Below are 12,666 nucleotides of genomic sequence, written 5' to 3' on the forward strand. Positions count from 1 at the left end.
CAAAGACAAATACAATCAACAATTTTCGATCTCGGAAGGATTTACTCGATCTATGAATGAAAAAAAAAACTGTTTCCGTTTTTTGTTTCAGTTGTTATACAAACACTTCGACCCACACCAATACACATTTACCATAAGCGTTTATATACATAAAAAGACGAACTCTACGTGACTACTGAACTCTGTTACGAACGTTACTACTAGTGTCACTACTGAAATAATATTCGTTAATTTCTAATAGATTCGTTAATTAATTGCCAGAACTTAAAGTCTAATTTTTTGCTTCCCAGTCTAGATTATCTAAACACTGTCGATAAAAACTTGTCGTTATTGTCTCCAGCGTTTCAAAATAGTTGTTTCAATATAGCTGAGAATAAACGCTTTGGTCAACAAAAGTAATTAAACAAATTTGGGAGTTTATAACAGGAACTAACCTTAAAGAAATCGACAATAATATTTAGTTCAAAATATAAAGGTAGAATGTTGCAGTGTTACAACTAATAATTTGATCTAATATATATTTGAATATACGGGGGTAGTTTGATAAGACAAAGCCTTCTTGAATTGTATATACCAGGTGTACCGTCATCATTACCGGTTTTTCTTACACATGTCGCTAGGTTTAAACATGCAATGTTATTATTTGACCCATATATTATTTTATTCTACTGACATCAAGCTTCAAAGCTATATATGTTATATTTTGCGAAAGTAACACCGTCATAGATTTATACCTCTTTGAAAATGTGAGGTTTCATGTCTGAAAACGTGCATTTGCTGTACGTATTACTTTTATTATTTAATAAAAAAAGCCACAGAAACTTACGCCCAGCATGCTCTAACCTTAAAAACACGTAAGGTAAAACATGCCTTAAATGTGAAATTGAAGCTTACTTGAAATTTCAAAAGTGGTGATTTCGATGTGCAAGACAAAGAACTTTCTTGTTATTAGATGAAAACCCAACCCAAATTCAAAAACAATTGGCAGAACCGTTAAATGTTGCTCAAGAAACGATTAGCGACCGATTACGAGCAATGGGAAACATCCAAAAGATGGGAAGATGCGTGCCACATCAATTGAATGACAGGCAAATGGAAAATCATGGATGATGAAAAGTGGATTTATTTTGAAAACCTTAACACAGTTATCACCTGCCAAAACCGGCCGATCGACCAAACCGTTTTGGTCGCAAAACAATGCTTTGTGTTTGGTGGGACCAGAGTGGCGTGGTGTATTACGAACTATTGAAACCTGGTGAAACAGTAAATAGTGATCGCTAGCCAATAACAAATTATCAATTTGAACCACGCATTGATCGAAAAACGTCCAGAATGAGCCCGAAGACACGGTAAAGTGATTTTATAGCATTGCCTTGAAAGCATTTTGATGGGACATGCTATCGCAGCCGCCGTACTCTCCAGATCTTGCCTTGAAATTATGTAGTTTTTTTTTCTGAAAAAACCGGTAGACTTTCCGGTACACCTAATACCAGGAGTCTTCATTCTATGATTCTATTTCTCAAGTTAGTCTCCTTTTAGCTCAATACATTTAGTGCAGCGTTTTTCTGATCTCTTCATTCCATCTAAATCCCTTACCACTTAGCCAATTTTTTGGTTTGAAAGCAGGAAAGAGTCGCAGGGGACTAAATATGGAGAGTATGTTGGATGCGGAAATAGTTCGTAGCCCAATTTATGGATTTTTGATCAGGTGACTACATACGTGTGCAACAGCGCATTGTCTTGATGTCAACTTTAAGTTAACATTAAATCTGTCTAAAGACTAGGATAATCGATATGATTGACACCACTTGACCGCCTTTGATGTACTTAATTATTTAGTCTCTTGATGATATAAAATATGATTGTGAACAAAATGTGTTAAAATTCGAGAGGTTGTTTGCTTTTAAACGCAAACTAATTGACGCAACTTGCTCTAAATCTCACAGTAGTCCAGTAATAGATGACAAATGAGGGTAGCAGTGATGCATTTAAAGTTACTGCGTGGGAAATTCGAATATACACTAAAAAGCAAGCTGTACTCGTAGTTCATTGATAAAGTTACTAAACATGTCTAATACTAAATAATAGTTTTGTTAGTTGAATGTTAAAGTATTTAAACTACTAATTTGTATTTCAATACATTATTAATAAAGTTATTAAATGTGTTTAACATATACAACTCAAATTAAATTCAATATAATTGTGGAGTACTAATAAAAAATATTCAAGCCGTCTTGGTTGGTGCAGTGGTAAAGGTGACAGGACCGTCCACCTACTGTTGTGATAGTCGCGGGTTCGAATCCTGCTGGGGCATGGTCGTATATTTATGTTTGTGATTGTTTAATATTTGTGATTGTCCTAGGCAAGAGTGCAAAACCCGAAAATATATATATATATATATATATATATATATATATATATATATATATATATATATATATATATATATATATAATAATGTTGGGAACAATCGACTGAAATCGACTATCGACTGTCGATATCGATTATTTCTAATTCATTCGACTGATTTTTAACAATGAGGTCTCGTCGTGTCGTCTTACAGGCGACCTTGGAAGTAACGCGCCGAATTTATGCTTATATAGATTTATATGCAATATATGTGATATTATGTTTTTTTTGCAGTTTGCTTATGAATAGCTATATATTGTAAATTAATATTAGCAGCATTTTGGAACGCTGGTTTTTGAAGGCAAAAAAATTAAATTGTAAATCATAAATAGTAAGATACTTTTGATTGGCATAATAGGTAATATTTTAGGCTGGTAAAATAGGTAATACTTTTTTGATAAACTTTCACGATTTTTGTCCAAGCTTTTTGTTCTATTCTAATCTATTCCAAGAGATTTGAAGAAGTTTTTGCAGTGCCAGTTGTTAAATTTCTTTTAAAAATATTAACGGTAAAGAGGAGAATAAAGTATATTAAATATTTGTAAGAAATACATTTTCTGATAGGAAAACTCTACCTTAATATTCAACAATTTATTTTAATGGCTATTAAGAAAAGCACCACAGTTTTTATTTGTTGACGGATGGACTATCTTAACAGGATGTGTTGAACTTTTAAACCCCATTGAAATAATGACCACCGAGTTATCTGGTGAAAGATATCCCACGATGTCTTTAATTATACCGTTAATAAGAGGACTACAACATTCCATCAAATCCAGGATTTTAACAAGTGAATGGGGGAAAAATTACAAAATTGTCTATTATATGTCATCAATAAAAAACTGGCAGTTTTAGAAATGAACACGATATGCGGGAAATCCACATTTTTAGATACTAAACTTAAAAAAGCAGGATTTCGTATTGCAATTAATGCTGAAACGATACAAAAAGTTATCTAATTTTAATTCTAACTTCAAAAACTACAAATATAGTTCAGCAACTCGAAATTCAAGACATAACTACTGATCAAGAATATATTGACATCCGGAGATATTTTGATAAAAAAATGGCTAGAATGAAATAAGTAATTACTCCAAGTACTGCAGCAACTTAACAGATTAAGCAGTATTTGGAAATGCCATTGATTAGGCGTTTAATTGGATTTTTGGTAAGCCTATAAAATGACACTACCTGAATTATATCATTTACACGTAAAATATTCCTCTATACCCGCAACAACGAGTTTTTTCAAAATCTGGGCAAATAACTAACGATCGAAGAAATCGCCTCACAGGAGAAAAGTTGAACATGATAATATTCCTGAACAGTAATTTAAAACATTTCCGTTCAAAAATAATCATGCAGAGCGTTACTCAAAGTACTAAAACAATTTAAATTATATATTAACTATATACTCGACTTAATTTAATTACTTCAAGTAAATAATTTTTTCCAATAAAAATGTAGAGCTAATATTATTATATTTAAAACTGTAAACTGAAAGGTTCTCGAGTACTTATTTAGTGTCACGTCTTCTTTATTACCAGTATTCGGCTATTTGATTTAACATTTTTTTATAAAATATTCCTAAATTTCTTGTATATATTTGGTTTAACTATTACTAATGTTCTGGGTCAGAAATCGATGAAAACATCAAATTGAATAAATTGTCCATCGTACAGTCCAGATCTGATCCTCCGAGACTACTGGCTGATTGCAGATCTCAAAAGAGCCACTAATATCTAAGAAATATATGTAATAAGGAGTTTATTTAAAATTGTTTAAAACTAATGAAATGGTTATAACATTATTTTCCTTAACTCTCAGGCTTACTAAAATGTTTAAAATTGGTCTTAACGATGTATACAATACTTTGTTATGAGTTTTTTTAAATCAAATCAATGACGCGGTCATCCTGTATATCAACAAACGTGGAAAACTCTCGCTGAAAATCATTAATTCGAACGATCTCATCAAGAACCCGCTGTGTGAGAAAAACGAGAACGGGCCCGCTAGTAGAATCGGAAAAGACGCTACACTAATTATCCGGCACCATACAGCAATACTGTGGTATTCCTCATCTTTAACGACCTTTTCGTGAGAAAGTACGCAGCATTTTTAATTCCACCAGCGTAGATTTCTCGACGCAGTCGTCTACGTGTTTTTTTTTGTCTTCTGTATATAATCCGCCATTATCAATCGGAAATTGAAAGTACTCTCGACGAAAAAATTTATTATTATCTTCCGTCTTCGGTGAATTTAATATACTGTTAAACAGTTACGCTTACGAAATACGAACGGGACAACATTAAAAAAAAACTAATTATGGTAATAAACTCTACTATGCATACCGGGGTAATAATATTTCACGATAGAAAACTGTCGATCGAATCCTGCTGGGACATGGCCGTAAATTTATGTTCGTGATTGTTTAAGTGCAAAATCAGACAATGAAGATGATCCCAGTCACGCCAGTAACCAGGCTGGGTAAGAGCGGATGTCTTTTGGGATGGTATCTAAGTTGGTTGCTTGCCAAACGGTAGGCTATATGCGGAATACTGTGGTTCGGAATCCACGTTAAACAGTAGGTCCAGTCCAGATAAACCCTAGTTGGTAAAAAGAAGGCTTTAGAATAGTAAAAAAAGTTAAAATGTGTACATCAAAGTGACTAAGCACATTGTATTAGGTACTTGAATGTATTATAATCATTTTTTCACTTTAAAAAGACATTTATTGATAAAATATACTTTAATAAATAAATATTTTCCATAATATTCTACGACTTCTCTTATCCTTCTGGCAATACCGTGTTCAAAATCATGTCGAGTTAAGTCGATGTCGAACTATTACCGATCAATTTTTGCACTTTTTTAGTATTTTGAAACCGTACGGTAACAAAATAATGTTTCACTGATTTGAACAAGTGCTAATCAGAAGGCGCTATGTCTGGTGAGTATGCTGGATACCGAGTGCAGTCATGCAAGAGGATGTCTTTGCATCAGTTTTTCACTATTTCTGGGATATTTTGCAACAATACTACGCTCAATTTGTTCAATTGTTATCGGTAGACATCTGTAGTAACAGCTTGCTGATCCCAACATGTGTATATATGCCTTTATAGCTATGAATTTCTGCTTCGGTGTCAAAGTAGTTTCTTCATTGGATTAATCCATGACTTTTTATGCTTGGGATTATTATAGCAGATTCAGTTTTCATCGCTAGCAACAGTACACTACAGAAAATTTCTCTTACTTTGCCGTCATCTTCTTTCCTTTTGGGTCTTTCCCATCGAATGTAAATAGTTGATTCATTAACTGCTAAGCTATCTGAAACTTTCTTGAAACAATGAGTTAGGTTTTGGTCCAACAATGTTTCACTGCCAGCAATTCATTGTCTACTTTTTTTGTTAACTAGGCTGTTCTGTGCCATTGAAGCTTTGATAATATTTTTAAATCGTTAAAACCAAAACCGACAATTGGAATATGACTGGGTAACATTACCATAAGATTCAAACATTATTCGGGAGAAGATTTCTTCAAATCAAACAACATGATGGGCGTCAGAATATAATGAATAACTCAATAATACTAAATGGAAAACTGCTGTATAGAGATGTATCAAAGCAATTTAATTTAACAGTTAAAGAGTTATTTACAGTTATACATTGTATTTTCACCAACAGATATCACTGATTAAAATAAATGGAAACACCTAACATATCGATAGTATGTGAATTAATTATTAGAGATCTAGTTGTAAGCCTTAAGTAACAAGTTAATTGACAAGTCCCCGGCCTACCATAGTAAAACAAATTTTTTTGGCAAAATTAGTTTTTTTATTCAACATAATTCCCTTCAAGGGTGATACACTGATTATAGCGACCATCCAACTTTTCGATACAATTTTTGTAGTACGAATTGTCTTTTGCTTCAATATAGGTCTCAGCATTTAAAGCATTCTTTTGAGATCTGAGAACAGGAAATAGTCGCTGGTGGGCAGATCTAGAGAATACGGTGAATGAGGAAGCCCAATTCATGAATTTTTGCCATCGTTTTCACTGACTTGTGACACGGTGCATTGTTTTAGTGAAGCAGCACTTTCTTTTTCTTCAAATGCATGTGCGCATCCAAAAATATAGACGCCATAACCTTGCCAGCCGACTGTTGCGTTTTCCCACGCTTTGGAGAGGGTTCATCGTGTGCAGTCCACTCGGATGACTATTGACTGGACTTCGGAGTGAAATTATGTTTCATCCATTGTCACATATCGACGCAAAAACTCGAGTTTATTATGCTTGATCATCTTCAAACACTGCTCCGAATCATCAACTCATCGTTGTTTTTGGTTAAAAGTGAGCTCGCGCGGTATCTACTTTGCACAGAGCTTTCTCATACTCAAATATTCGTGAATGATAAGATGTACATGTTCAGCTGATATTTTTAGAGTGTCTGCTATTTCATTAAGTTTCAATTTATGTGGATTTTTTAAATATTTTCGTCGGTAACAACCTCTTTTGGGCGTCCACTGCGTTCACCGCTTTCGGTGCTCATTTCACCACGTCTGTCACCAAACTTAGCATACCAATTCTTGATGGTTGATTTTCCTGGGGCAGTGTCCGGAAACTCTGCATCAAGCCAAGTTTTTGCTTCAACTGTATTTTTGCCCTTCAAAAAGCAATATTTTATCAATACGCGAAATTCCTTTTTATCCATTTTTTTCATATTAACAATAGTTGCTTCACTCAAAATGCTATAATTCACAAACTAATGATCCGACAGCTGCCAAATTTATACACGCACCTTTTGAGGGTTAGGGCTAACTAAAAAACATATGGATTTAATTCTAGTAGCGCCATCTATGTGTCAGGTCGGGGACTTCTCAATTGACCTGTTATTATGATGAAAAATGGTGCATTCTTATTTTTCGAAAAATGATATATCAGTAGGGATTTTTTTTCATTTTTGTGACATTATTTGAATTCCATTAGTAGAACTCATACACCGAACGAACACCATTGGAAAAAGGACAGGACTTTTGACACTATCGATTATTGTTATTAGTCTATTTATTTCCGAATATATTCATAAAAATGTACTGTCATCTGCCATATTTCTTGGTGTTGATGAAAACAAGTTAAAATTGGAAGAAACAACGTTTAGTAAATATAGCGGGTAAGGTAGGAACCCTTATTTACACGTATCCAGCATAAACATATTTAACAATACCACCTCGCATTAGCTAGAAATTCTTCCCATTTTCCAACACGATCGACATGAATGACGATACAGAAGAACTCTTTGATTTTATATGCACTATGTGAATTGACCTATTTTTTACATCTAGACATCATCTGGAGAATATGGCCGGTGGGGTAAGATTTTCCATTGTTCGTAAATATTTTTGACTGTTTTGTCACCTGGACATGAATTATCTTGCTGAAAAATGATTTTGTTGTATCGTTTTAAATATTTCGCTCTTTTCCCTTTTAATAGGGTTATTTAGTAGGGTTCAGGGGCATCAATTGTAACACATGGACTGAAAAGTCCCGGGCGTAATAAAGAAAACGCGTTGTTTTTTGTTCAAAATTGGCTATGAAAGCCACACAATCATTCCAGTGCCGCTCTAAAATTTCAATACTTTTTTTATAAAACGTTTTACCTATTGCCTCAAAATAGGCCTCAGTTTCAGCGTTAACCTCTTCATTCGAATGAAATTTCTTATTGATGAGTATTTTTTTAGGTTTGCCAGTAGTCGCTGAGAGCCAAATCTGGCGAATACGGTGGATGTGGGAACAATTCGAAGTTCAATTCATGTAGTTTTACTATTGTTTTGATTGATTGGTGACACGATGCATTGTCTTGATGAAACAATTTTTTTCTTTGCCATATGCGGTCGTTTTTTTGTAATTTCAGCTTTCAAACGCTCCAATAACGCCATATAATATTCACTTTGATGGTATTTTCCTTCTCAAGATAGTCGATGAGTATTACAGCATGCACATCCCAAAATACCGAGGTCATAATCTCACCAACCGATTGCCGTGCTTTCGGGCACTTTGGACGAGGTTCACTCAGATGACGATCGTTTTAATTCCGGAGTGAAGTGATGCATCCATGTTTCATCCATTGTCCCATATCGACGCAAACATTCCGGTTTGTTACGTTCAAATATGCTCAGAATCATAAACACGTTATTGTTTTTGGTTAACAGTGAGCAAATGTGGCACCCACTTTGAAAAGAACTTTCTCATAGTCAAATGCTCATACAATATAAGACCAACACGTTCTTCTGATATCTTTACGATGTTAGCTATCTCACACAACTTCACTTTTCGATCATTCAAAACGATTTTGAAGATTTTTTAATAATTTTTCGTGTTACCACCTTATTTGGACGTCCAATGCGTCTACATCATCGGTGTCTCTATCACCACGTTTGAAGTCAACAAACCAACGTTTTATTGTTGTTTCTGATGGTGCGGGGTCCTTTGGAATAGGAATAGTTTGGAAATGGAATCATTTTCAAGCCATAGCTTCGCTGGAATGGTATTTTTCCCATCAAGAAGCAGTGTAAAATTAAAACATGAAACTGTTTTTGATCCATTGTTTTGGAAATAACCCAAGTAGTGTCACTCACAAATTTATGAGTAGAATATCATGAAATTTTAACAGCTGTCCTTGGAAAGTTAGTACTAATTCAAAACACGGTGAATGCAATTGAAATAGCGCCATCTATGTGTTATTAGATATAAGATGGAACATATATTTGATGAACTGAATATATATGACCTGAACTGATAAGAAATTGATAATACTGTTATTTACTTTTTAACGTAATAAAATGTACTGAAAATGACTCTCAATAACAGCTGTTTTCTGGGAAACACAATTTCAGAGTGACTGATAGAATGCGGTATTATCTATGTCGACTTTTATAAAACGTTACGAATGAATTTCAACACTGAACAATAAATTCTAGTTCAAACTAATAAAATAATTATGAAACTTGTAGGGTTTAAAAATAAAAATCTTTATTTTACTTGAAAATTATTAACATTATTTTAACGGAAAGAAGTGGAGAAATATTGAATCGATGGCAACGACAACAGGTCAGTTAAATCCAATTTTATTGTAAACGAAACCTTTATAATATAAACACATTACTCAATAAATCACGTCACGACGCCAGATCGATTTATTAGAATATTAATTGCATTATATATCACACCTCCCTCCCGAAGAAACGAGCAAAGCAATGTGATTGTTAACTAGTTAAGCTTTTGAGTGTACGGAATCTGATGTAAAAGATCATATGAATAGCATCGTTTTACTTAAATATTCATGGTATACCTCGTATGAAATGGCTTGCCAAGTTCTGGTGACTCCAATATCTAGCTACTGTAGTTTCCTTTGAATTTCCAACTTATGTTTAAATTTTTGTAGATTATGTTGTTCAAAGCAATTTCGGTTCGCCTTCGATAGCCTTGCATAGTGAAGAAATCCAATAATTATCAGGTTCTACTTGTTAACATAACTCTTAGTAATCGAATTAGAGATGTATTTCACTTATTAAACTGAGATCATCTTTTAAGACATCCCCCGTAGATGACGGGCTCTCTCGGTCGCGCCGAAGATGTACCACGATGCGCGATGCCCTGCCGATAATTTCAACTCTGACCTCAAACGTGACACGAAAGCCGAGGCATATTTTTTTTCGACGCTCCTTTCTCATGGATTCCACAAAATGAACCGGATAATCGTTAGCGGCTGATGTAACGATTGATTTATTCGGCACCACGGAAAAAAGCTCTATTCGGAAATAATTGGGACTTATCGACAACCATATATCATGATGGTCCATCGATTAATTTCAACTAATCAGACCATTAATAAGGAATAAAAACAGCATTTATCTGATCGAAGTCGTTTTCGATTTGATGATTTATAATATATTAATTAACATTATTGATAACAACCGAAATATAATACTTAATAAGACAAAGATTTATTTAAATTTACATTACATTATATATCGCATATATATTATATAATTATTATTGGTTTATAAATTAATTTTATAGGAGTTACAACAGATGATGTTATTGTGTATTATATCGGATGCTGTGTGAAGCTTATGGTAACCATGCTACATCTACTTCAATATCTAAACTATGACTGGTTTCAGCGTTTTAAAAGTGGTAAAATTGACTTGGTGGCATTGCTCGATGAATCCGTCAATGGAGATCGCTATTGACTGCAATTGATGAGTTTGAGGCGAACACTGTGCGAAAAGCGAACGGCATACGAGCAATAACACAACAATGTTTTATTTTTACCATGACAACGCTTGATTATATGTTGCAAAACCGGTGAAAACATACTTGTAAACATTGTAAAAGTGATAGGCTACCCCACCAGCCATATTATTCAGGTCTTGTTCCTTCTGATCACCACTTGTTCCAGCATATGAATTGTGACTTGACTGAGAAGCGATTTACTTCTTATAAAGGTATTAAAAAATGTCGATTCCTGTATAGCTAAAACTTACATCGTTCCTTCGAGATTCCGTAAATTGCCTGAAAGATGACAATTCTTTCTGTCTCATTGAAAGATTTTCTACAGATTCTACAGATTTTCTCACAATAAAACTAAAATTAAATCATTCTCAAACTCAAATCTGATGAAGCTATACAGGAATCGACATATTATATATATATATATATATATATATATATATATATATATATATATATATATATATATATATATATAGTTAGTAAGTATAGTAGTTCTATAACATATTACTACAAAATATCAATATTAATTAATTAAAGACTACTGGCTATCTGGTTCGGTTTAGAGTTTAGAGTTTAGAGTATCGTATTTGGTGTAGAATGTAATCTTTAACGAACTTTTAACGGTTTCTTTTATAGTTTTAATTTGAAATTATGAGTGAAATGGTTTATACATACCATGGATATGTAAGATTACAATTGTAAATAACATGAAATTAATAATCACTGAACAAACAATTGTTTATTATTAGCCCAATATGCAAAAAAGAATATTTGCTGCGTTGTGAAAAAAATATATAGTCAATTCAAAGTTTTTTTAGTAATGCCTAATGGTTATTTGTGACGTCAAAACATTACGATGTTACCGCATCAACTCTAAGTTTTAATTCAGTTGGCTTTGACATACAAAAAAATTCTAAATAAAAAATAAAATAATAGAACAAAAATGTTATCAAATATAATTTATTTTAACATTATAGCATATTTAAAAACTACAGTTAATTATACAGCCACAATAATTTATAGGTAAGAGTTAAAATCTCTTATCACTATTGTTTTCAAAAATTTTTCATACATCTGATAGCCGGTCGCCGTCTGGTTATCAGATATATGCTAAATTATTCAAAATATTAGTTATAATTACTACAGGTTATAAACCGGCAAACATTATTTTAGCCCTTTGATTATTTTGATAATTTAAGTGGCTGCGTAATATATCATATTACTTTGTTTGAAAATGCCGAAAACAATAGATATTCAGGGTCGCAAATTGATTGCGGCTTTAATAGGTTATTTCGAAAAGGAACGAGATAATGAAGGCCCCCTTTTGGTGTTAAATACCGTTAGAGAGGTAATTATTGATGATATTAAATAATATAAGTCCCTACCATTTTATTGAAAATGTTTTTAGCGGGTCGTTCTGACGTCACAAATATCCATGATGCCTTACTAAAAAAAACTTTGAATTGACTATATTTTTTTTCGCAATGCAGCAAATATTGCACAATAACATTATAAACAAATATATGATTAATTTAGATAAAAAATATGGTAAAACTCTGTAGGTGCCTTTGAAATTTGAGTGTTTCCCTCGATTTCCCCCCAATAGATCCTGAAATGGTTAAAGGTTGGTTAAAAAACCTGTGCACTCTTTCGAATAAAAAAAAAGAATTTTGAAAATCGGCTCACAATTGACGGAGAAATCGGCGAACACACATTAAAATATATATGTATATATACAGCTGAACTTAGAACCTCCTCCTTTTTCGAAGTTGGGAAAACTGACCTGGAAATTCATAAATCATTATGGAAATATTTTTTGTATCTTCTCAATCTCCACCTACAGGTCTAAGAGGCATTTGTGCTGCTCAAACTTACTGGATGTCGGGTATATCCAACACAAGCATGTGACCAAATCTTAATTAACCCAGTAGCTTGAAGGTTTAAATAAAACCGTAAAAGGC

The 12,666-nt window shown here is 33.2% G+C and overlaps 1 protein-coding gene across 1 annotated transcript in view; it reads right to left on the reverse strand.

The window, feature by feature from the left end:
- The window catches only part of neur (E3 ubiquitin-protein ligase neur), an 85,473-nt gene that overhangs the window by 12,079 nt on the left and 60,728 nt on the right, over positions 1-12,666 (reverse strand). The window lies entirely within an intron of this gene.

This window comes from Rhynchophorus ferrugineus, unplaced genomic scaffold (assembly GCF_030347505.1).
Source record: "Rhynchophorus ferrugineus isolate W39M unplaced genomic scaffold, kcgeb_rfMv2 rfM4, whole genome shotgun sequence".
NCBI lineage: Eukaryota > Metazoa > Arthropoda > Insecta > Coleoptera > Curculionidae > Rhynchophorus > Rhynchophorus ferrugineus.